Genomic DNA, 27,870 nt, shown 5'->3' with positions numbered 1-27,870 from the left:
TTGAGTAACCCACTATACCTGATTTTTTGTTGCCTATGCAGCATATGAGTTTGTGTGATATGTATAAACTTAATAATAAACCTCTTTCATTTAATGACATAGCCTAATGTAGCGAGACATCCACTGAGGGTTTATGCTGTCTTTTAGGCAGCAGTCACTTACAGGTTTTCCTTTCACAATTTTAATGTCATTCTCTCATGCTCAAATCTGCACACACCGCTTTCTACGCAATACACAAATACCTATGGAAATACTATTGATTTTTTTGTGTTGAGTAGAAAGCAAAGTGTAGCCTACGGATTTTCAGCATCGTATACAAGTACATTTTAGCTCGTTATTAAGTAAACGAAAAGATACAATTTGGCAATAGGCAGCAAAGTTTCTATGAACAGCATAGTTACAATATCTACTTTGTACATCATATCCTACACCAACCGTATCTCTTTCATTTCGTGAAGTATTCACGAAATGAATAACTTTAATTTCCGCGGTGCATTCACGTTATTGCCCGTTTTTCGTGGTTGGGCAACGAAACGCTGCCTATTCATTAGAATTGCCCAATTGCTGCCTAGCGGCCCACTAGTTTGACGCCCTTTCGGTACCGTCACATGGTAATCAAACGTTTCAAACAAGCAATTTAGGGTTAGGGTTAGATTTAGGGTTAAGGTTAGGGTTAGGGTTAGGTTTAGGGTTAAGTAGGGTTAGGTTTAGGTTTAGGGTTAAGGTTAGGGTTAGGTTTAGGTTTAGGGTCGTATGACATAAGGCGTAAGTACCGAAAGGGCGTCGAATTAGTGAGTCCTGAGTGTCATGTGTCATCAGCAATGTTCTGTCAGCACCCCCTCCCCGCCCCTGCAGACGCTTGGATAACCATAGCAGCAGTCGGGCAATTCAAATGAATAGGCAGCGTTTTGTTGCCCAACCACGAAAAACGGGCAATAATGTGAATGCACCACGAAAATTAAAGTTATTTTTTTCGTGAATACTTCACAAAATGACAGAGATAGGGCTCCCTACACGGAGCACCTTTAAAGCAGTCAGTTTGAGACAGTACATGACAGGAAATATTCTTTTTCATTGAAGTTGAATTGGAGTTCGAAACGCTGAGTGGCACACAAAATATTTGAATTGGGAAATACTCATTGTTCATAAATCACCATTTAAGAGAAAATTATTTTGTGGTCGTCTCTGTCATTCCAGTAATTGGACAACTCTGTTTGTGTGTACGCACACACGCACACAAAGGCACACAAAGGCACACACACACACACACACACACACACACACACACACACACACACACACACACACACACACACACACACACACACACACACACACACACACACACACACACACACACACACAAACTCAAGCTCTTCAAACACAAAGCAGACTCCATCACACTGTCCACATTTGTGGTTCAATGGGCGCCGCCACTTTGGTCAAATGGCCATTATCTGCAAATTTTATGAAAATTGCACATTAATTACTAAACAAATCAGCTGCTTTGGATTAAAAGCATCTGCTATATAGTATGTGTATGTGTAATATAATGTAATATAATGCAATGTAAACCAGTCTTTACTGCATATTAGGACTGTGAATGGGAGCCTGTGTTATTTTTGAAGGGAGTTGTTTACCCCATGAACCTACTACTCTGAAGGGAGGTGTGCAAAAGTACTCTGTGTGCATTTTCAAACAGATACACACACACACACACACACACACACACACACACACACACACACACACACACACACACACACACACACACACACACACACACACACACACACACACACACACACACACACACACACACACACACACACACACACACACACACCACCCCCTCCTCAAACACCACAGTGCACATACAATGGACCGTCAGTCCAGATGTGTCAGATTTTAATTTCATATGATGACCACATCCTAGGGAGGAGAGGTCAACAGGAAATCAATTTAACAAGACCACTCAGACACCGTAAGAAAGGACAAATGGAGAGAGAGAGAGAGAGATGGAAGAGAGAAAACAAGAACGAGGGAGAGAGGGTGAGAGAGAGCGAGCGAGAGAGAGAGACACAGAGAGAGACACCGAGAGAGAGAAAGAGAGGGATTGAGAGAGAGAGAGAGAGAGAGAGAGAGAGAGAGAGAGAGAGAGAGAGAGAGTGTAATAAATCCTAATGGCTGCGGAAGTGGTTAATCCCAGGCTTTTAGAAAAGACACTAATTAGTGAGCACTCGCTCTAAAGGCATCAAAGGCAGACAGCTCTTTGATTTACAAGACTGCTGGTGGAGGGCCAAGAAATAGCTCGCCAACACTTTACCCACTCACATCACTATAATAGAAATAGTTCAGTAACATCATCTCTATAAACAGGGGCAGATCTAGCCATTTTGGGGCCCTAGGCGAAATATAAACATGGGGCTCTCAAAAGTCATTATATAGACAGAAATTGTGTTCCAATTCTTTTGTTTTTAAATATATTTTTAGGGGCTCTTATGCCTTTATTAGATAGGACAGTCTGAGATGGTGACAGGAAGTGAGTGGGATCGGGAAATGACCCCGGCCGGACTCGAACCGGGGTCCCCGTGGGCACGATGTGCCACAGTGCACCCCCCGCCCCCCCCTCAATTCTATTTTAGTGTTTTGTCTCATAAAGATCTTCGATTACATTACATAAGTCACAAATTAAGATCAACCTATTTTCTGTGTGTGTTTAACGCAAATGGTGTGACAGTTGGGGCCCCTATGGAAGACAGATTTGTTTGGGGCCCTAGTCAATTGCCTAGGTTTGCCTAATGGAAAGTTTGCATTTGCCTATAAAAGTCAAGGAGTGCTGCCATAGTCATAACTTACAGTAATGCCCCGACATGGCATGTCAACTTAATGCCGGTAAATACAATATACAGTATAATTAAAAACACAGACACACATAATTTGATGCCCCCAACCCAAAACCCATTTTCTATTTTGACACTGGTTTGGGTAAGTTGGTATATTCAACTACACTGTAAAACATGGCAGCCAGTTAAGTTTTTGCCAATTGCTTGCACTCGATTAGCAAAAATGGGCTCATTGATTAAAAACTCTATACACAGTTCCATAACACAAAACACTTGGAAATAAACTGTTCACCTTATTGCCAAATGCAAACCCTGCCTCCAAAGCCTAAACATTGCTATAAAAACTGCTGAGAAAACACACTAGATCAACATCAAAACAATTGTCTGCTTTATACAAAATACTGCAGTCTTTCTTTTTGTAATCATCTATTCAGTCTCACAGAATGTACATCTTCACATTACTGCACATTACATAACTGGACCATACGGTACAGGAAATTCAACTGAAGCAATTACGTAAAAACTCAGACAGCACATCACTCTAAACACAATAGTGTGTTAGTGAGCTTATGGATCATTTGTTTCTGTATGGTGTATTTACGTATATTCACACATTTTCACATCCCTATTATGATATAAATATGTGGTTGACATCAACATGCTGTAATCAAAATTATAGTCAATATATTTACACGTGTGAAGTAATTTATTAGGGTATGAGGTATTTCACGAAATACAATATATTTCAATAGACACAAATATGCAGCTGACATCTACATGACATCATTAAAATGATATCATGTTCAGTCAGTTTACTCAAGTATTTGCTTGGTTGTGTTCTGAAAGGGACACAATTTCTACAAATTATGATGTTCCATTACCTAACGTGATGATGAAGACAAAAGGCTACTCTGCGGGTAGATTTTACTGTATATAAGTCAGTCAATACCATACTCCATATTCTACTCTTTGGTACCGTTGTGCTATTCATTGTTTGAGTGCAGGAAGATGTAAATGTAGCATACAAGCAATCAAAATAAAACAAATAAATGCAAAATTAAATAAATGCAATGCAATACTGTATACTGCATAAAAAATGCAACCTTGTAACTGGCAGAATAGTGTTTAGTTTTGAAAGTGTGTGTTATATGTTATGTGTTATAGTCTGTGTCAAAATCTCGTCATATATTCATTGTATGTTGTATTTTGAACAGATGTGTTTTCACAGTGACAATGAGATTTTACTTTTGAACAAAGTGTCTGGTGCATAAATTGTGTGTAGACAACTGGGGTATGTGTGTCGCATTAAGGAGCAAGTGCTTTGAAAAATTGGCATGAATGTGTGAAGCTGAACTTTTGTTTAAGGAACAGCAACACTGTGTTAAAGTTTTAGTAGGCCTACCAACAACTTCACAACATTGGTTTAAGCATCATCCTATAGTGTTTAAGCAGTAGGCAAAAATGTAACTTGCAGTGCTGCCTTAAGTTTGTAAGTTAAGGGGTCAAACATACCAAAGCCGAACGGAACGGACGCGGGACGAACGCGGTCTTTCTGTTTAGTTTCGGACGGTGTGTTTTTTTCTGCCTTTCACACTGATAGCGTCGGCGTGCCCGGCCAGTCCTGTTCAACCCCCCACCCCCCCTCAACTTGATGCTTTACTCAAATTGAGGCTTTCTCGAGTTGAGTTAACTTATAAACTTAGGTCAGCAGAGCAAATTACTTTTTTACATTTACATGTAACTTGCTGCAATGTTTTATACTGTGTAGTGTATGAAGATAGACTGCCATACCTCACACATTTACATAGAACTAATGATACAATTGTAGTAGTAAAATTGTTTTGGGATTATTACGAATGAGTAACTAAGATCTCTTTCAAAGGGGCAGATTGATATTTCATGAACTTTACAACAAAACAACCCACTTAATTTAGCTCTTTAAACTTTGTTCAACCATTGAATAACTCAAAATTTAACAATATTTTATTTTTGTAATCATGTCATGTCAGTCACCTATTTTGCTTTATTTTGACTTTGAGTGCTGTCAGAAATATCTTATTTCCAGACAAATACTTAAAAAAGTTATTGGGCTGAACCTACTTGTAGTGTGGGTACATACTGCATAGACATTGGAACTGGTGGCACTGGTGGCTTCTGTCATTGGAATAGCCATGTCCTGGTACATTGGAATAGCCATGCACTGGTACATTGGAATAGCCATGCACTAGTGGCTTCTGTCATTGGAATAGCCATGCCCTGGTACATTGGAATAGCCATGCCCTGGTACATTGGAATAGCCATGTCCTGGTACATTGGAATAGCCATGCCCTGGTACATTGGAATAGCCATGCCCTGGTATATTGGAATAGCCGTGCCCTGGTATGTTGGAATAGCCATGCCCTGGTTGTACACTGATGTCAAAACTGTGGCTTCCCCCTAACCACTCATGCTCAGCCAGCCTCATGGGCGTCATTGGTACACCCTCCCTCTTTCACTCTCTCTCTCTCTCTCTCTCTCTCTCTCTCTCTCTCTCTCTCTCTCTCTCTCTCTCTCTCTCTCTCTCTCTCTGTATTGTAGTGGTATAGTGAAATAAAGAGAGAGAGAGAGACATAGACAGGCATTCAGGCAGATAAGTGGGAAAAGGGGAGAGGGAGGGGGATTGACTGAATGGATCAAAGAAAACAGTATAAATGAAGCAAAAAAAAGAGAGAAAGTAAGATGTAAGAAGAAATCAGGAAGCAAGAAAGAATGACTATATGTAAGACAGAGAGAGAGAGAGAGAGAGAGAGAGAGAGAGAGAGAGAGAGAGAGAGAGAGAGAGAGAGAGAGAGAGAGAGGGAGAGAGAGAGAGGGAGAGAGAGAGAAGGGTACAGGAGGACAGACAGACAGACAGACAGGCAGGCAGACAGACAGACACACAGACAGACAGAACAGACAGACAAACAGGCAGGCAGACAGACAGACAGACAGACAGACAGACAGACAGACAGACAGACAGACAGACGGACAGAACGAAAAAAAATAAATTGGGGAGAGAGAGACTGGGGTACAGGAGGACAGACAGACAGGCAGGCAGACAAACAGACAGGCAGGCAGAGAGATTATTATTAAAAAGCCCAGTTGAGTTGCTGTGCCAGGTGCATTAGGTGTGTGTGTGTGTGTGTGTGCATGTGCGTGTGCGTGTGCGTGTGTGTGCGCGCATGCGCGCGTGTGCATACATGTGTGCGTGTGTTTGTGTGTTTGTGCGTGCGTGCATGCATTTGTTTATGTGTGTCTATCTATGTGAGCATCATGTTTGTGTGTTTTTGTCGGTTTGTTTGTTTGCTTGTTTGTTTGTTTATGTCTGTATGTGCTGGGCAAAGTGTTTTGGCCACCTTGAAGGCAGAGAGTTTGGCACTCAGGGGAGACACACAGGGGATGGCCAAAGCAAGTGAAACAGAGGCACAGGGGAATGAGGGGAACACAACTAACGACGGAGGAATAGAAACAAGATGGAGAGATACAGTACAGTGTAGAAGGAAGACAGAAAGAAGAAGTTATTGAGTGACACTCCAGATGCTTTGAATCTCCCTCTCCCTCTCCCCCTCTCTCTCTCTCTCTCTCTCTCTCTCTCTCTCTCTCTCTCTCTCTCTCTCTCTCTCTCTCCACTGCATGTTCCTTACATAAACAAAGATGCTTACCACGTCAACTCACACGCACAGTAAGGCAGTGGTTCCCAAACTTTTTCAGCGGGGACTTGGATTATTTTCACTATTTTTTTGTCCATTAATATTGATAGATTTTCCATTAACAGTTTGCTAGAAATCCACAGAACAGCAAATTCATCTATTAACCATACAAGGGGATCCTGTTGCTAACCAAATTGTGGAATTATATTAGCTGTTAACATGTGGATGTCCCCGCTTTTTAATGCAATGTCCCTTTTTTGTCCACGACACCCCTTCAGTACCTCTGCAACACTCCCCTCGGGGTCCCAACCCCCCAGTTTGGGAACGACGGCAGTAAGAAAAGCATGATAAATGGGCTGGCGTGAAACAATAGGTTGTTCTACTCCAGTGCTCCTCCAGCGCACAGGGGACATGAATGTGGGCTTTCATTTCAGCCCAGCCAGCCGGCCAGGTGCAGGCCCATTTACACTTGAACTTCTCAGCAGCAGGGGCGGACTATGACTCCATGGGCCCCTGGGCCAGACAACAAGAAAGCACCCCCCCCCCCCCCACCACACACACACACACACACACACACACACACTCCATGGGTGTTGTTTGTTTACAAAAAAGACCATGTGCATAAAGACAATGGCAATGTGCTCTATTCATCGCAGCTCAGCAGCAGGAACGGACTAAGACTCCATAGACCCCTGAGCCAGACGGCAAGAAAGGGCCCCCCTCACCTCCATGGATGTTGCTAGTTTACAAAAAAAACCATCGGTATTGAGATAAGACAATGCATGAAACAATGGCACTGTGCTCTACTCATCGCAGCTCAGCAACAGACTATGACTCCACGGGCTCCTGGGCCAGAAAGCAAGAAAGACCCACCCCCAACCCCCGCCTCAGCCTCCATGGGTGTTGTCACAGGTTAGGCACTGTTAAGTACACACTTTAAATGACAAGTCTGGCACACAGGGACAAAGTATGACTCCATGAGCCCCTGGGTCAGACAACAAGAAAGGGCTCCCCTCACCCTCAATGGGTGTTGCTAATTTACAGCTTCAGTGTTTTTAATTAAATTTGCTGACGACACAACCATGATTGGCCTGATCTCTGACAACAACGAGACAGCCTACAGAGAGGAGGTGGAGCAGCTGGCACGCTGGAGCCAAGACAACAACCTGGCCCTGAACTCCAAGAAAACGAAGGAGGTGATCCTGGACTTCAGGCGGTGTGGCCAGGGCAACCACTACCACCAACCCATCAACATCAGAGGGGAGCCAGTGGAGGTTGTACAGAGCTTCAGATTCCTGTGTGTGCACATCAGCGAGGACTTGTCATGGAGCGCCAAGTTGTCAAGGGATCCCAAAGGCTATATTTCCTTCGAAGGCCCAGCTACCACGAGATCTGCTCACTAACTTCTACAGGTGTACAATTGAATCAGTAATTACATACAGCATTACATCTTGGTACACCAGCTGCACACACGACAACAAGAAGATGTTACAGCGCATCATTAAAATAGCAGAGAGAATCATTGGATGCCAACTACCCACACTTGAGGAGATCCACCATACACGCTGCACAAACAGAGCATTAAACATCCTTAAAGATCACACACACCCTGGTCACAGGCTCTTCACCATGCTACCATCTGGCAGGCGCTTTAGGACTCTGCGTGCCCGCAGTACGAGAATGAAGGACAGTTTCTATCCTACTGCCATTAGACTTTTGAACTCAATACGTCACCTGCCCCCCCCTCAATACTTCAGGACTATCGATACTGTGAGATGCACATGGATTTTTATGGATTTTTATATATTATTTATTTACTGTTAATATATCTTTTATTTTGTGGGCATTTGTGGGTTGCTACTAAACATAATCTCACTATATTTATATAGTGACAATAAAAGCACTCTCTCTCTCTCTCTCTCTTAATGTCAGATGTTAGAGACCATAATGTATTGTGATAAGGCAATGTATAAAACAATGGCACTGTGCTCTATTCATCGCAGCTCATCAGCAGGGGTGGAGTATGATTCCATGGACCCCTGGGCAATACAACAAGAAAGGGCCCCCCTCCATGGGTGCTAGTTTACAAAAAAGCTTAAAGAGTAAAAATGTCAAAATTCAGTTGGCAAAAGTGCAATGTCAGAAAAGAAATAGGGGTCTTCTTTACCCAGGCTCCGCCCTTGCAGTGACGCAACATCTTCGGCTCAGCTACACTCACTCAGGCAATTTGCTTGTTCAGGTACTTTCAGGTTCCCTCCACAGCGGGAAACTCCACCCACTTTGTTGGGAAGCAATCAACTTTGAGCATCACCAACGGTTCTGGGTAGAGGCGTGTTCAAGGCAGTGACGTGGTTTAAGCAGAGACGTTCTATTGCGACTAAGAAATGTTTGGTTTAAAATGTTTGGCCCTGGAGATGACCTGTGCATGCCTGAATTTATTGTCTTTTAAAAATATGGTGACAAATAGGCCTATATGGGACACATTTTGAGCAATCAGGTAATGATAGTAAATATTGTTCTACATGCCATGGTTTGAAGAAGAAAAAGAGGTGGGGGGAGTCCCTCTTTGCCTAGAGACCCCAAATGCATTGGAACATGTCTGGTGAGAGGAGTTAGCTAAGGCCTGCCTGCCTGCCTGCCTGCCTGCCTGCCTGCCTGCCTGCCTGCCTGCCTGCCTGCCTGCCTGCCTGCCTGCCTGCCTGCCTGCCTGCTGCACGCTCCCTGGATTGCTACACCGGCGACCCAGGATAAATGCCCCGGATCATTTGCCAATCCATCCCCGCCTCTCTCCCCACCTGTTTCCTGTCTCAAAAATAAAGGTCCAAAAAAGCCATACCTCCCATGTCTACTTGCTTGCTTGTGGAGCCAGGCCCACAATTCTTGTTCGTCCCTTTGTGATGGGATGGGAACTCTTGTGCTCTTGCCCTCCTGTGCTTGGACAGTTTAATTGAAAATTAGCCAGTCAATGAAAGACTTACCATACACCCCCCTCTCTAATAGACTCTCTCTCTCTCTCTCTCTCTCTCTCTCTCTCTCTCTCTCTCTCTCTCTCTCTCTCTCTCTCTCTCTCTCTCTCACTCACACACACACACACACACACACACACACACACACACACACACACACACACACACACACACACACACACACACACACACACACACACACACACACACACTTTTTTATTTATTACAGGGAAGTGTCAGTGAATGAAAACAGGTCTATACTAGGTCTTACCATTAGGACAACTGCTACCCCAAATGCTATTTGCTGTAATAGCAGCAGAAATAACAAAAGTTGCCCTCCTGCACAGAGCAAGAGCAAAGCATATACTGTAAATGAAACTGACACATTTTCTGTTGTCATTACTGGAACTGCAAGTAGGACTTAAAAAGACAAATAAATTTGTCCATGGACTGTCTTACTTGTCAAGTTTTCCTCAAAGTCTACCAACTAAAAGACTTATTTACTTATGTCTGAATAAAAAGGTTGAAAAAAACTAAATGTGACGGGAAAGATGGACACACTCAGTTTAACAAAGAAAAACACACACATCCGTCTCAAAATGTTTGGGTGCATGAAAACTGAAAATAAAGTCAGCGACACCAAAATCTCTTTTGACATTTTGGGCAACATGCCATGTCGTCACTATATTAAAATGAGAGAAATGGGAGTTTGGAGTTGCATACATTATTCTGAGTTTTCAAGAATGACACACTGACATCACATGGAGTGGATTAATTCCATGAATGAAAGGACGAATGAGCGAACAAACGAATGAACAAGGGAATCTGCACGTGAGAAGAAAAATATTAGTGTTGGTATTTTATACTTGGAACATTACCAGTGACTACAAGAGGTCACAGGCTCTGTGTATTTGGACTTGCTGAAAAGCTCACTTCAATACTTCTCATTTTGATCAATTAGATGACTGCCTGTTTGTCAAACGAGGCTATCCCATCCGTGCAACGGCATTATAAGCTTAAACAAACAGACCTCGTGGGACCTGAGACTTTTTTTTCTCTCTTTTTTTTCGTATCCCCATTTTGCCACTGATCTGCCTAATGGAAGTGTTTCACGGTGTATAAAAACACAGGAAACAAGGATTGGCTTACAGCTTGTGAATGAAAGAGAGTGAGAAAGAAAGAGAGAGAGGTTTGTTTATACTGGAACACATGGAAGCACTTTGAAAACGTTTTACGCTTCCATCAATGGGTCGAACAGGAGTGGGTTGCTTAGCCACACACAAGCTATGCAGGCAGGCAGGCCTACCTATTTACATATACAGCACTTCAGACTCGATTGCTAAGTCTTACTATTTACACATAGGCCTAAACTTAGAAGTCTATTGCTAAGTCTATCTATTTACCAGGCCTGGACTGGGCTAAAAAAAAAACACATTTTTTTGGCGCAGAGCAGTCCCTGTTTTTCTATGATATTATAATTAGCTCAGTCCAGTGTCTATTAAATATGGACCAAAGGGCCCTTCCATCTAAATTAAGGGCCGATCTCTAAGTTGAAAAACAAACATACAACTGAAAGCCTCGGCACCTGTCGGCCTACTGGGAAAATGCCCTATATGCCAGATTACCACTCCAGCCCTGCTATTTATACAACCACTTAGGGGACTCTATTGCTGTCTATCTATGTACTCCTACACTTAGACTGTATTGCTTCTGGCACTGAGGTAGAGTGTGTGTTTGCATTTGTGTACACACAAGGATCTGCTTATGTGTGTGTGTGTGTGTGTGTGTTTCTGCGCATGTGTGTGTGTGTGTGTGTGTGTGTGTGTGTGTGTGTGTGTGTGTGTGTGTGTGTGTGTGTGTGTGTGTGTGTGTGTGTGTGTGTGTGTGTGTGTGTGTGTGTGTGCGCGCATGTGTGTGTGTCTCTGTGTGTGTGTGTGTGTGTGTGTGTGTGTGTGTGTGTGTGTGTGTGTGTGTGTGTGTGTGCGTGCATGCGTGTGTGTTTGTGTTTGTGTGTGCGGGCGCGTGTGTATGTGCGTGCGTGCATGTGCGTGCATGCGTGTGTTTGGCTATGCATGTGTAGACTACGTGTTGATTTGCACACAAGGTTTGGATATTAATTAAAACGTTTTTTATGTTGTTAGTATTTCACTAAACTATGCTAACAGGAAGCAGTGATGTACTTGATAATGTTCCTCAGGGTGACTGCCTGGCAGGGACGCTGCTAAGGTTTTGGAGGCCCTAAGCATAACTGGTCAGCAGTCCCCCTTGATAATTGAATAAAAGTAATATCCATAATCCAGTAACTAATACATATATGATATATTTTGTAATATAATTCAATATTTGTGACAACCAGGGTACAAGTCGGTTGGTGACATGATTCACATAGATTCAAATGAGACGAACACAGAACTACTACATAACAAGCAAAGATGATTGATGACAGATAAATGAATTACGCAGGGCCTACAGGGGTATATTTACTTTTACTGCACTTTCTGTGTTCAACGCTCACATTCCCTGCAACTATTTTGGAACTATTTCAATGGTGATCTGTATGTCAAAGGCTCCATGTTGCTGAGGGATCCATTGGAGCTGATTGCACATAGGGCCCACAATTTGCTGCTACGCCCCTGTGGAGAAGCATTGACCTTGTTAGCACTTCATGAAAAGTGACGGTGAAAGCTAACAGTGTAAAAACTCCATGAAACAGGACAAGTTCTGTTAGACAACAGACCTGTCTCTGTGTCCAAAAAATGGCAAAAAACGTTTTTGAGCCACCGTCTCACTCTCCTGATCTCAACATCATTGAGCCACTCAGAGGATATCTCAAATGTGAGGTTCCAGCAAGACACCTAAAGATATTATAGGAAACAACCATTCTGCCAGGAAGAATGTGCTGTTTTGTCATCTGAGAACATTAAGAGCCTTATCCACAACTACCACAAACAATTTAGAGTGGTCCTTGATGTTAAACAGGGCCATATTCAGCATCAGAAACTAGGGTATGTAAACTTTTGAACAGGGTCATTTGGGTAGTTTGGGTTGTGATCATGCTTTTGAAAGAGTAAACACAGAAGATTGCTAATAAATGTCTTAAGCCAGTCACTAGCAATGAGTGAAAAAAAGGTTTTGTGTAAACCTTCATATTTTGTGAGAAATCGCAGAGAAAGCGTATATTCTGCTGGGTTATGTAAACATATGAGCACCACTCTATATCACATTCTTGAATCATTATAAATATCAGGTTTTTTATGATATACATATACATAAATATATCAAGTTTTTGATTCCTTATATATACATCAAGGTTTTTTATTCCATATATATCACATTTGTGATTCATTATATATATATATATATCAGGTTTTTTCATTATATATATATCCAGCTTTCGATCACGTTAGCCACAGTACAAATATAATTGGGTATCGCCAGGTGCAGTGCAGAAGGGCTTACCTTCAAGCCGGTTAGGCTACATTTGGCAACCTGGCGTCCCCATTTCAGCTGCGCTCTAGTACGCGCTCCAGTATGAGTGTGTATATTCACTGTTTGAATATACAGTATATATATGTGACAGGTTGGACTAGGTCCCCTGTTAGTACGCATATATGTATATACTGTATATATTCTACAGTTATAGACAGAAAACAGCAATTCAAATAAATACAACAAAGCATGAACTCTTTCTTTCATTATCACTAGTATGCCGTTTAACCTTTTATCAGTATTGTATTAGGAGTATTGTGTGTGCCATTTATGGGCTGTTGTGTCTTTAACTATGAGATTGTGTAGTCAGAGGGGGGGAAATTAAGTATATATCCTGTTATAGCACATATTTAGAGAACTGTCAAGCTTGTGTGTTTGTATGATTCTTGTGCTCAAACTATTGGCCCTTTTCCACTGCCTTTTTTCTGGTAGGCCTACAGCTCGACACAGCGTGACTTGGCTGCCACTTTTTGCTTTTTGATTGGGCACGACACAGCGCAAGCGAAGACCAAAAAGGAGCGGCCGAGTCGCACTGTGTCGAGCTGTAGTCCAACCAGAAAACCGGCATTGGAAAAGAGGCATATGTATGTTTGAACTTGAGCTTCAGCAATTTTGTTGTCATGTTATATGGGCAGCATGACAGTGTTTCATCTCTTTAAAAGTTGATTGAGACACCGTATTCATCAATTTGCTGCACTTCATACAGTTGAGGACGATATTATTAGCCCCCCTCCTGAAATTAGACATCTCTCTTGATTTCTCAGTGAGAATGACCATTATGAACCGTTTCGGTTATTCTGGAAACAAATACACTGATGGAGATAATGTCCAATGAGTTGAATTTGCATTTTTCCATTTTCACAATGAGTTTAAACAAAAAAGGTCCTTGCCACAGTTAAGAAATAGGCCAAAATCCCTAGTGGGGTATGTGCCAACCTAGGTAACAACTGATCAAAGTGCCTGTTGTCCGTTTTGGTTCATAAATGGCGTCATATTGACTATTAATGATCAGGGGGCTAATCATTTTGTCTATGTCATTTTTGCCCTTTTTTGTTTAAACTCATTGTAACGATAGAAAAATGCAAATTCAACTCAATATCGTCCTCAACTGTATGTCAGCATTAATTATTGGGCCTGATTGCTGTCTTAGAGATCACTTAAGAAAAACAACTGTGGGGCTGTGGTTGTGTGGCCATTTTGGTGTAGACCCTACACGGTTCTGTGAGTAATTCAGTTGCTGTTGCTGTTGCTGTTGCTTATTTTAATGTATAATGAATATAAAAACGCAAACATTTCTTCACTCTGGCAAATCTGTCTAAATATTTACGTACACTCACAAAGCATCTGAAATTGCACTGGTTGGCTATGTTTTCTCTGAAACCCGTCGGAGGCGCGTGTTCCATTGCTGTGGTGTCTAAAGGAGTGGGGGTGGGACGTAGGTTATGGAGTGCAGATGGCTCTCCTAATTGACCATCAAGTTACCGCAGGGGTGTAGCCGTGATGGGGTTGCGACACACCATCCGACATGCTTTGCGGCCCATGCACACACACAAACACAATAAAATGTAAATGAGTTCCACCGTAATAGATGTCAAATGTTTCTTGCGTTTTTTTAAAGGAGCTCCATGAACTTCTAATAAACCGCTGCCTAGCGTTCCATTAAGCTCAGCTGCCAGGACTTGGATGGAGAGTAATTTTCAAACTGGTTTATTAGGGCAGATGGGACTCATTACAGTGGAATTTGGTTAAATAGAAATGAAAACCAGTAGCAGTTGATTCTGCAAATCCAGCAGGGGTACATAGTTTTGGTCTCCGCTTTTACATGGCTGGCCCTGCCTGGAGCTCTCTCTTTCTCTTTCTCTCTCTCTCTCTCTCTCTCTCCCTCTCTCTGCCTGCGTGCGTGCATGTGCATGTGCATGTGTGGGTGCATATTTGTGTGTGCGTGTGCATGCATGTGTGCATGCGTGCGTGCGCGTGTGTGTGTGTCTCTGTGCATGCATGTGTGCATGCGTGCCTGCGCGTGTGTGTGTGTCTCTGTGCATGTGAGTGTGTGCGTGCGTGCGTGTGTGTGCATGCGTGCGTGTGTTTGAGCACTGGGCAGGGCCTCTGCCAGTGTGTCTCACTTCCTTTGTCGAAAGTGGAATACTTGTGGTATGCCCCTCTCTCCACTCAGATTAAACCCTAAAGCTTTATTACGGCCTATACTGAAGCCACAGTGCCAAAGTAATTTCCATGTCTCTGCAGCGAAGGGATATATTTTTAAAAAATGTAAAAAGAAAAGAAAAACCCAAACCAACCCCACAGCACAGCTGCAGGAGGAGGGAACAGACTGAATTACTTCATGTACGTGCGCTAAACTTAGGCGCTCTCCTCAACACCACAACACCCCGCTGCCCTGAAGCCCTCTTGCTTTCACAATGCACTACTTGAGTGCAAAGCACGACTGCTATTCATACGTGGACATTGCCATGTTCACTAGCACTCACACACACGCACGCATGCATGCACACAAACGCGCGCACACACATACACACACACACACACACACACGCATGCATATGCACGCACAGAGAGAGAGAGAGAGAAAGAGAGAGAGAGAAAGTCAGCGCCAGATCCAGAACCATATTCGCTAGCCATAGCTGTCTTTACCTTGGAAAAAGAGAATGTGGATCTTCTGTGTGTCAAGGCCAGTGGCCATAAAAGACAAACATTTTTCGCTGCATTCCTGAAAGCGGCAGGCTTAATCAGGGTGCATTTAGCCCTACTTTGCAGAGGTGTCGAAAAGAAAAAAAGAAATTAAGTGAAAAAAAATAAAAAAAACCCTACACCACTGCTTACTTATCGGAGTAACCAATAGACCTGTGTGCTTGTCTTACCATCAGCTGACTCTGCATTAATTGGATCAAGGTTGTGGTGGGGTCTTGTTAGGTTTTTAGTGTTTCTCAGTAACAACCAAGTCTATCTACATCATTAGGTACAATGGAGTAGATCGTGTTAAAGCTATAATATCATGTGCTAGGGCGCGAGCACCAAAGGTGCGTAGGACCCTATTGTTTTTCAAAAGTTTTTTATTTAGAGCCCGCCATGCGGCAAGCATACTATTGTTATCCGACCGTTTATTCTTTTTTTTTTAATGATTATTCTACAATGTAACTAATCTATCGCACCGTTTGAGATATAGAGCCCGTTCATATGCCAAAATGTTCGGCTTTGCCCATAGTTTGGAGGGTGTTCTGTGTTTGGAGGTACGTTAAACAGTGTAGCGCCACCAACAGGTCAAAGTTGGAAGTATATCTGTAACTTTTGAATCGTAGGTCCGATTTTCAAAAACGTGGTATCCCTCAATCCTTGGACTAAGCCGAATCATATGCACCATCTGACGTCATTTTCCGCCAGGAAAGTTTTCCCGCCATTTTGAATTTTGTAAAAATGTATAAGAATGGCGCCTCACCCACAATTTTTGTCCGATTGTCACACAAATTGTATCAGGGCATCTTAGGATTGAGATATATCTTCCCTGAAAGTCTCGCATTGATTAGTTGAACCGTTTTCGAACAGGAGCCAATACAATTTGGCGGCGAAGGTGCCAAACAGGAAATGAGCATATAGCTCTGCAACGCTTAAACGTATTGCAACAGAAATTGATTCCCATAACTAACACTATCCCCAGAGGACGCCATAATGGTTTCCGTGCAAATCCACCAGTTGGGGGCTCTACAATAAGCAAAAATTTGTTTCTGCCCATATTGGCCTGTATTGACCTCATCGAATGTTTGGCATTGCTGGAATCCTTGGGTCAAGCCAAATCCAACGCACCATATGATGTCATATTTACCATTATGGATTTCCCTCCACTTTGACATTTTCATGAATCAATAAAAATCATGCTTCGCCCACAATTTGATGGATTGGAATGTTCCAATCTGTCTTGATTATGTCAAATACATGAACATAAGTTCATTAGAACAGAACATTTTGCTTTATTTAGGGCTTTAATAACTAAGAATATGCATGATATGGACAAGGGCCAAAACTAGTTCTAGGCAACTTTTGGGCAGTTGTTGCACATTTTCGCCTAGTCATGGATTAGTGTTTTTGGTGTGTGGGCTGTGTGTGCTAAGACTTATCTAAAGGGCTTTTTATGTCCCCAACAGAGCAACAGTAAATATCTCAGGCATAAACCGGTGCAAAGGTTTTACTTCTACTGATTTTGTAGACATTTAAGTGGCTGGGGTCAAAATGACCCCAAGGATCACGGATGTAATCTAAATATGAGGATAACAGGACGGTTAAGGGATATGGTGTTGCACCAAAGCCACGGTGCCATGGGCAAACAAGAAATGGCTCATGAAATGATTATACTTTGATTGAGATAATAGAAACTTCACAAAATTATCAATATCCATAATGGTAAAATATCAAACCTTTGTAGTGTCAGCATGTGGTGGTATCACCATATTGGACAGAATTATTTCTTTGGCATGGTTGGCCTGCCTTACTTTCACTTCCATGCCTGAAGCTTGGTAAGGCTGTCATCCTGACAAAAAGAAAAGGCTGACGGGGGAGATACAGTATGCCCTTCCTCAAACCGTAGGTGCAAGGGCCCGTCATCACTGCTTGTGGCTTTAATTTTCACTTTGTTCTTACACCATGAATTTTACTTTTATTTTTGACACCTCTGCTACTTTGACTCGCCTTCTCAGGAGTGTCTTTCTAGCATTGTGTTGTAGCGTTGTGACGAGTGTGTGCGTACGCTACTTACTGTAACCCTGTGCTAATGTACTGAAAAACACATTTGTTGCGGTGTAATTCCTGTGCACTTTGTATCTGATGCTGGGTATGATTTTAAGTTGCTTTGGTTAAAAAGTGTAAATTCAATGTAATTTAATGTGTTGTTCAAACAAAGCATGTATTCTGTACAACAATGTTAGGACTCAAAAATTCCACATGACAGAATATTGTATGGGCCGCAATTTTCCTCCAAATGTTTCATCCTGTCAACGTTTCCATAACCACAGAGTTACCGTTCTTTAAACTCTTAAAGGTTAACTGGAGGCTGGCCTTTTGAAAGCAGTGTGTCATAGCCAGGACTGGTTCTGGTCAGTATGGTGACGTAAGCAAGCACCCCCTTTCCTTTTCAGGCATTTAGAAATTGACCTCTGTAAGTACTGTACATACCGTCGGGCACAGCTGAACCTACATACATTTTGAGTTCCCATGAGTTATCATTGTCAAAGTTTAATGTTTTATTTTGCTTGACATTCTAATTCTGAGGGACTTCAGACATAGTGCCCCCAAGACATTTGGAGCCCTAGGCGACTGCCTTGTCAGTCTATGCCTATAACGCTGGTCCTGGTCATAGAGAGTCGATGTCTTTACTCCCAGTCAGAGTACTCTCTAAGTGTTGAATTCATGTCTTTTTTTGACTGTGCATGTCATCCCACAGTGGCAAGTGTTAAAGGCGCACTACTAATATTTTAGTAGTTTATTTCTAGAATTCATGCTACCCTTTAACAAATGTTATGTTTTTCATGAATACCACCACCAAGTATTCATTATGACTGGGAAAATTGCACTTTTAATACATGAACAGGTGGATCTCCGCCATATCCGCCATTTTGAATTTCCAGAAATAGACATTTCCAGATGCAAAACGTACTGTACTATGGCCTATAGTAGTAAATAATTAGTTGATTACTTAGTAACTTTTCATGAGAAAATCAAATTTGGCTATAGACAGCACATCTCTAATGAGCCGCATAGTTGCAACACCTACTCTGCCCACAATCCTACACAGTGTACCTTTAACCCAGCTGTGGAAAGGGTTAACACAGCCACCTCAACATGTGGATGTATGTGTCCGGATCCCGTGCTGTGCCCAACCTCATCTGACTCACTGGATTCTTCCCACTGGATCCCCCCCCCCTTCCTGAGAGAGAGAGAGAGAGAGAGAGAGAGAGAGAGAGAGAGAGAGAGAGAGAGAGAGAGAGAGAGAGAGAGAGAGAGAGAGAGAGAGAGACAGAGACAGAGACAGAGACAGAGAGACAGAGAGAGGGGGGGTATGAAAAGGGATATTGCTGGGATAAATGAGAGCTCTTGGGTGGGGTGGGGACTCCACTCTTCCCGTGTTTCCCCACCTGGCCGAGAGAGAGAGAGAGAGAGAGAGAGAGAGAGAGAGAGAGAGAGAGAGAGAGAGAGAGAGAGTGAGAGACAGAGACAGAGACAGAGAGAGAGAGAAGGAGAGAGAAAGAGTTTGTGTTTCCCAACCTGGCGTGAGGCGTGGTGCAAAGGGAAGATGTCTGGAGTCTTACAGCCCTAAACCAACACACACGCACGCATGTATGCACGTGCACGCGCGCACGCACGCACGCACGCACGCACGCACGCACGCACGCACACACACACGCACGCACGCACGCACACACACACACACACACAGAAAGAGAGAGAGAGAGAGAGAGAGAGAGAGAGAGGGAGGGAGAGGGAGAGAGATAGAGAGTGTGAGAGAGAGAGAGTGGAGTGGAGTTCCCCATTACTGAGGCCCATAATCCCACTGCTTGCTATGTCATCCTTTCAGCGAGAAAAGAGAGGTTCTTTCATTATTTTGTTTACTTTTTCTTTCTTCCCTTTTTTCTTTCTTTTGTCTATCTTTCTTTTTTATTTCATCTCCACTCTGTGTTTATAGTGTTTGTTTACAATTAGGGAGTGTTTTCACTGGGCCTTTAATAAAATCCATGACAGCAGCAGTAAACTGACCTTTGGCGTGTAGGTGTCCGCATAACGTGTTTTCTTTTCTCAAGGGAATGTAAAGCAGTGGGAAAAACTTGTGGAGTAATGTCCCCACTGCGCCAACACAGTGATCCTGCATTCACTGGTTGGAACAGAAATCTGGAAATGCTAAAACATAATCACAGTTTATTAGTAGAACAAAACAAACAAACAAAAAACTGTTTGGTGCACATGTTTTAGAGTACAATTAAGCTCCCTGGCATCCAGTGTATTTACTGGAAGTGGTTTCCATAGTTTTTCCCTTGTTTCAAGAGAAGGGAGCGGCACTGTTGAGCTAAATCAAGACTATGAAGACTTACATGCAAATGGCCAAGAAGAAAAATGCACAAATGTTCACGAGAAAATACTGGCGAGTGCTCAGTTTGACATCACAGATTTGGCAATGCGGTCCCAAACGGAGAGTGCACCTGCAGTTTGAGCGTATCACTTTTGCTTAAAAGGGCTCCTTTTGTTGACCCAAGGATGTGGCCTTATACACACTCTTAGGCCCCTTGTGCAGGTGCACTCCAGTGTAATTTCTGACAGAGTTTAATGGCTTTTACATAAAGAGGTTCTTCTTACACCCAAACAAACAGTGAGTCATTGTGGGTGGGAAGGGAAGAAGATGGAGGGTGGGGAGGAGGGTGTTCCAGAAAGAGAAAGAGAAAGAGAAGGAGAGGAGGGGGTTGAGGGAGAGAGAGAAAGAGAGGAGGGGGTTGAGGGAAAAAGAGAGGGAGAGACAGACAAGAGCCAACCCTCTTCCAGAAACACACATAAAGACAAACAGACAGACAGTGAGAAACACTGACGCTGTGTAGACGAGAGAGAGAGAGAGAGAGAGAGAGAGAGAGAGAGAGAGAGAGAGAGAGAGAGAGAGAGAGAGAGAGAGAGAATGAAAGGCCTCTGCTCATGTTTTGAGTCTGCCTTTAGTTTGCCTTTACTTCATATCCACTCTAAAGGGCAGATTAGACTTCTGCAACTGTGCACATCAATTGTCGCTTGGGTCTGGTCACGAACCAGCTTTGCATTTATGCATCTGCGCCCGAGGTCTATCATGAGGCAAATTTGAAATTGCACAATACCTTCAATATATTGCAAGCATTATGCGACCATTATTAAGCAATGTTGCTTTCTAGCTCAGTTAGCTTAGTATTTTCACACAAACTGCAACGTACTGGTATCATTATTTGACATAGCCAGTCTGTTTTTACAGGAAGAAAATGTAAGCATGGAAACATTTGACTCTGCCGAATAGATAGGTGTATGTTTTTGCCAATTTATCTCCATATTGACAGACAAACAAAATAATTTGTGTTCTAGGGAGATGGGCTTGTCTGCTCTGTTTTTTCTCCTAAAAAAGTGCCGACTTGTTCCCCTGCACAGTTGAGTAACATGGTTGACTGTTTTGAAAGTGTTTTTGTGCTATTGATCCCTTATGTGTTGGAAAAATCCTATGAACAGACACTAGGGATTATCTCTGGAGAAGGAAGTCTTGTGTAAGGAGGGTGACTAAATTCAAATCAGACGTTACAGGGATTTATAATGAAAAATGTGTCTCTTAATTCTGTAAATAATGTTGCTGCGACACCAACCGTTTCATGCCAGGCCAAGTATTGTATACGGCATAGTTGCCAGTTGGGATGAAGGAAATGAAGGCTTGCCAAAATAGCTTGTACAAGCACAAGACGCTGTGCAACGTAAACAGTAGCCAAGCAATATTTTGGCTAGCTAATGCTATGCTTGCCTGTCAATTCCAGTGAGGGCACAGTGCAGAGTGCTCAAACTTTTCCACAACACTATGCGCTAAAGACCTCAGTGCACTGTGAGCACAATGCACTAACCGTCAGTGCACTGACAGCAGTGTCCGATATGAGACACAGGGATACTCTTTCTTGCTGCACTGCCAGCTAGTTATTATCGCTAGTTAGTTAAAACACATGCTTCAGGAGCTGAGGCACTGTGAAAACACATGCTTCCATCCTGCTGGGGAGTGACTGACTACAACTTTCCCAAGGACACTTTGGAATGAGTAATTTCTGAATGAAGGCAGCTGTTTGTATTTTAGGGATTTCTGTGTTTCTCTGCGCTGAAACAGAAGGGCTGGCCTGGTCACTGGGCAGCTAGGCAGGTCTGTATCGCAGTCGGCAGGGTAGGGTAAGGGTAGGCTGACTTCACTGTGGTGTTATTGATACATACATAGGGTATATTTGTGCTTCGGGGAGGAAGCAGATGGAGTGGTTATATGTGTGTGTGTGTGTGTGTGTGTGTGTGTGTGTGTGTGTGTGTGTGTGTGTGTGTGTGTGTGTGTGTGTGTGTGTGTGTGTGTGTGTGTGTGTGTGTGTGTGTGTGTGTGTGTGTGTGTGTGTGCGCGTGTGTGTGTGTGTGTGTGTGTGTGTGTGTGTGTGTGTGTGTGTGTGTGTGTGTTACTTCCTCCTCATGGTTCTCTTGCATGTTTACTGGCAATATTGCCTCACAGCCAGCCAACCGACCGACCAAACAGCCAACCAACATCTGCATTCAGGGCAGCGTGTCAAATTTTCCCTCTCTCTCTCTCTCTCTCCACACACACTTCATGCTGTTCTGTTTATTGTTGTGGATCCTTATTGCATGAGGTTTCCTTTTCCCTTTGAACTGGTAATTATCTAGGTTACAACAACTTGAGGTGTGTGTGTGTGTGTGTCCGTGCGTGTGTGCATGCGTTTGGTCTTAGGTTTACTTACATAGATTTAGATTATGCTGTCTGCTTTTTGACTACCACATTCATCTTCCCGCTCATACACATCTGCAAATGCTCCTGCAGCCACACTGCACATACAGGAGTTAGCTCAGTTCAATCAGCCGCCCGCCCCAATCACACACCATTCGTCTCATTCTGACGCCCACACATTTGTTCATTCATCATGAAATAAAGTTTCCCGGAACGTCACATTAAACTAAGAGAAACAGGAGCTTGGTGTTGCAGACTTTATTTTCAGTTTACATTGTGACAGATGTGCGTGTCTTTTTTTCCTTTTTTACAATTTGTTCATTCATCACTCACTGCTCAACAATGCATCATCGCCCACCGCTGCTTAGGAGGATGCTTCACATTGTCTGCGGTTGGTAGGGCTGGACTGGTAATCTGGTCTACAGGGCATGTTCCCGGTGGGCCGCCAGGGGCCAATGCTGTTTTGTTTGTTTGTTTGTTTGCTTGTTTGTTGTTGTTTCTGTTGTTCCCCTTAGAAACCGGCTGACCATTTAGATGTGGAAACCCATCGGTCCATCTGTAAAATAGACAATGAGCTGAGCTGACTATAATATTGTAGAAAACGAGGGCTGTGTGAGGAACCGGTCTTGCCTGAGTCATTTTTTGGTCCCAGTCCAGCCCTGGCGGTTGCTTTCAAATGAAAGCAGTCTAATTAAAGAGAGAATGGGGAAACGGATTCAGCGGAAAGGTTTATGAAAATGAGGGTGGACTGTGGTTCCTGTGAGGCAGCAGGGACAGTCACCGTTTTTGGTGGCCAGCACCACTGTCACCACTGAGTTATGTTAGAAACTCACTTTTTCCCATTTTTTGTAGCTAAAACATCACTTATTTTAGCAGTCTTGACGGGAATAATTTATTGGCTGTATACATATGCTTACAGTATGTATAAAAATTCACTTCCCTTTTTTCAATTACAGAACTGAAAATGCTGCCCCTTGTTTTGTTCTTTTCAGGAAAATGGTCCTGGTTTTCATGTCAGACATTTGGCAATTCCCATGAATATTCAAGAACATAACTTCCACATGGAGGTGGGGCAAATGCACACAGGGCTCCAGTGCACTGATAGACCCCCATAAAGCCTGTCTAGGTCTTAAGATACGGGAGGGCCCTGGGCCCAGGGACCAATGCCTCGCTTGCGCCCCCAATTGCTCTACTCCCACTGCCGCACTTTTATAGGGTTTCCTATGTTACTCATACCTCCAGAGCCGGTTTGAGATGGCCTGGGGACCCTAGCCTACAGTTTGCTGTGAGACCCCGCAGAAGGAACATTTTGCGCCAAATTTACATAGACAGTGTCATAATTACCAGCTAGGAACTGTAAAGAGGAGCATTACCAAGATTCAAAACTGTACTCTGCACAACAGATGAATTTGTCAATATTGCATCTTGTGATCCTTTTGCAATTCTTCACGTTTGTCCGATCAGGGACTCCTGCAGGCAAATGGAGCCCCCTAGGCTGCAGCTATATCTAGCCTGTGCGTTAATCCGACCCTGCACACCTCAGAGATAGACACACTGTCTTCACCTCCTTTCTCCTTCTCCTGCCATATTTTAGACAATTTTCCAGAACTGGACATACAGATATTACAGTATATTCAATTTAAAATTTAAAGTTTGAAGCTGATCCGCTTATCAAGAGATAGACAAGAGATAGACTTTTGTAGTTCCTAGATTTTGTATTTGTCACCTGTGCCTGTGTCCCATGTAATTAGTTCTGGTTAGTGTTTTGATTAGTTCCCTTGTGTATCGTTAATTGTTTCCTGTGTATTTAAGTCCCAGTGTTTCTCCTTGCTGCGTCATTGTCAATCTTAGTCTTTAGAACCTTGTCTTCCTCTGAGTGTGAATCCGTAAGTGTAAACCACTGTCTTTAGTTTTCTGTGTTCTGTTTTCCCCCTCGTGGTCGTGGGTGTTTTTGTTTGTAGATTGCAGCGTCCCTGCATTTACTATTTTGTAGTCTTTTATGTTTGTTAAGAAATAAGAGTTACCCGGACCATTCTTTGTGTGCTGCACTTGGGCTCCAACCCCGCAATTTCCTGACATGTGTGTATGTGTGTGTGTGTGTGTGGGGGGGTGGGTGTGTGCGTGTGTGCGTGTGTGTGCGTGTGTGCGTGTGTGTGCGTGTGTGTGTGTGTGTGTGCACGTGTGTAGGTGTATGTGTGTGTGTGTGTGTGTGTGTGTGTGTGTGTGTGTGTGTGTGTGTGTGTGTGTGTGTGTGTGTGTGTGTGTGTGTGTGTGTGTGTGTGTGTGTGTGTGTATGTGTGTGCGTGTGCGTGCGTGTGTGTGTTCCACCTGCATCACACACACACACACACAAACACACACACACACACACACACACACACACACACACACACACACACACACACACACACACACACACATACACACACACATACAGTACATGACTGGAAACCAAAACAAGCACACACACACACACACACACACACACACACACACACACACACACACACACACACACACACACACACACACACACACACACACACACACACACACTTTATTTATGTCCTTAATTCATAATATATAGTGGCATAAATGTTACAGATACAATGATGCTAAGTCACAATCCAATGTGGGTCTCAAAATAGCCGTTATAAGGGTACAAACAACACCTCCTTTTCCAAATATGACGACTACCAATAATGGAGGATATTGAGCAATTGTCTATTTGCTATGCCTTTGTTTTCGTGAAGCCAACCATCCTTAGGCCCCTAGTGACCAGTCTGTGTACATGTCTCAGACTTCCTAAGATAAGTGATATACTGTATATTGGCCTTTATAGCCAAGGGCCAAGGCCTGTTACTTTCTTTCTATTTCTTTCTATTTTACCAGTTTCTTTAAGAAAGCCTCATCTAGACATGAGTCAAAACAGCATCCAACTTCCAGGATACACACACACACACACACACACACACACACACACACACACACACACACACACACACACACACACACACACACACACACACACACACACACACACACACACACACACACACACACACACACACACACACACACACACTCTTTATACTTTTGACCATCTAAAACATCTGTTGTTAAATGGGATGAAAAACAGGAATGCAAATTGTACTGAAACATCTGTGGACCACCACACCACAGGCCTGCTAGACCCAGCCCATGCAGAATAAATAGTCCTTACCATAATCATTCACAGATATTGATTCTAGAACAGTGATTCTCAAAGTGTGGTCCGGGAACCACTGGTGGTCTGTGACAGAGCTCAGGTGGTCCGCGAGGGGATTTATAACTTACTTTTCCAAGACAAGTAGGCTATATTTGTAACATTATTACAAAGCTAAACAGACGTCACATTATCACCACAATAACACGTATAATGTGAATAAAAAGTAAGAGATCTGTGTTGAAATTAGCAGTGTCAAATTAGCACCCGTCAGCTGTCAATTCAGTTTACAGGTGGTCACTGAACATTTTTGGGGGGACTAGGTGGTCCTCCTCTGTCTGAAAAAGTTTGAGAAATACTGTTCTAGATGACTATTACGCCAGACCCTGCCCTGCCCTACCCCATCCGTGTCAGAGACAGGAAACGACCACAAACTTTGTGTGCGCTCTTTCATGTCCAGTATTGGTCTTTTCTTTCATAGAAAAATCCCTATTTCTTGAAATAAATTGACAAACAAAACAAAGGGATCTGTGGGAAATGTTTCATAGAACAACAGGCACAGACAGATGTTGGACTAGGACATGTGCTAGTAAAATACCACAACGAGTGAGAAAAAGAGGAAAGAGAAGAAGAAGAAAAAAAGAAGACGAATAAGAAAAAAATCAAGGGTCCAGGAGTTTTTCTTTTTTATGTCAGCAGATGTGCACTTTCTTTATTTTGCTCTCTCTCTCTCTTTCTTTCTCTCTCTCTCTCTCTCTCTCTCTCTCTGTCTCTCTCTCTCTCTCTCTCTCTCTCTCTCTCTCTCTCTCTCTCTCTCTGTCTCCCTCTCTGCCTGCTCCCCCTCACTCTCTCTCTTGCATCCTTGCTCTAACACCAAATTTGCGCGACCCTTGCCCCAATGCCCCAACACCCCCAACCAACACCACTCCACCAGCATCCTCCCCCTCCCAATTTTTTGTTCTGTTCTAGGGTTGCATATATATATGTGTGTGTGTGTGTGTGTGTGTGTGTGTGTGTGTGTGTGTGTGTGTGTGTGTGTGTGTGTGTGTGTGTGTGTGTGTGTGTGTGTGTGTGTGTGTGTGTGTGTGTGTGTGTGTGTGTGTGTGTGTGTGTGTGTGTGTGTGCGCACGCATGCGTCTGTGTGTGTGTGTGTGTGTGTGTGTGTGTGTGTGTGTGTGTGTGTGTGTGTGTGTGTGTGTGTGTGTGTGTGTGTGTGTGTGTGTGTGTGCGCGCGCATGCGTCTGTGTGTGTGTGTGTGTGTGTGTGTGTGTGTGTGTGTGTGTGTGTGTGTGTGTGTGTGGTGTGTGTGTGTGTGTGTGTGTGTGTGCGCGCGCATGCGTCTGTGTGTGTGTGTGTGTGTGTGTGTGTGTGTGTGTGTGTGTGTGTGTGTGTGTGTGTGTGTGTGTGTGTGTGCGTGTGCGTGCGTGTGGTTCCAGCGTTGCTTGCATAGGGATCTGGCTGCTATTAAATTGACCACAGCTGTGAGTAGTCCGTATCTGAAAACATGTACTGTCACCATCTCTGTACCAAAATAAATGGATAATTTACAGCAATTGTCACTGAGTGTTACAAAAAAGACTGTTTTGTTTTGGGATCAAGATTGGTTTCACTATAATCATATTTCTTCACCTGGTACAACTTAAAGAGTAATTTGAAAAACTTGCACATTCTTACACGTAGAACGGGCACACACTGGCAAGAGCAGTAGAGAGAGAGGGAGGGAGGGAGCGAGAGGAGAGAGAAAGAAGAGGGGTAGGCTGGAGAAAGAAAGGACAGAGAAGGAGAGAAAGGGAGAGAGGGTGTATGACTGTGCTATCTCTACAAAAATATTTGGAGAGAGAGAGAGAAAGAGAGAGACAGAGAGGGAGGGGAGGAGGGGTAGGCTGGAGAAAGAAAGAAGCAGAGAGAGAGAGAGAGAGAGAGAGAGAGAGAGAGAGAGAGAGAGAGAGAGAGAGAGAGATGGTGTGTGTGTCGTATCTACAAAAATGTTTGAAAAGATGTTATATAAATATCATACCAGATTTCCCTCGCAGTAGTAGTCGTCAAGTGTACCCCGGGCTGCAGGGAAAAAAGACAAAACAGACGGCACTGAGAAAATCTACTTTCTCCATTCTCATCTTTTTTTATTTAACGGTTTCATGGGGTGGCCCTTTCTTTACATGCTAGACCCCCCCCCCCCCCCCCCTCCACTCCTCCTCTCATCTACTCCTCCGTCTCTCTC

This window comes from Engraulis encrasicolus, chromosome 19 (genome assembly GCF_034702125.1).
Source record: "Engraulis encrasicolus isolate BLACKSEA-1 chromosome 19, IST_EnEncr_1.0, whole genome shotgun sequence".
In the NCBI taxonomy this organism is placed as follows: domain Eukaryota; kingdom Metazoa; phylum Chordata; class Actinopteri; order Clupeiformes; family Engraulidae; genus Engraulis; species Engraulis encrasicolus.
The sequence above is the reverse complement of the archived record's forward strand: the minus strand, read 5'-3'. Positions refer to the sequence as shown.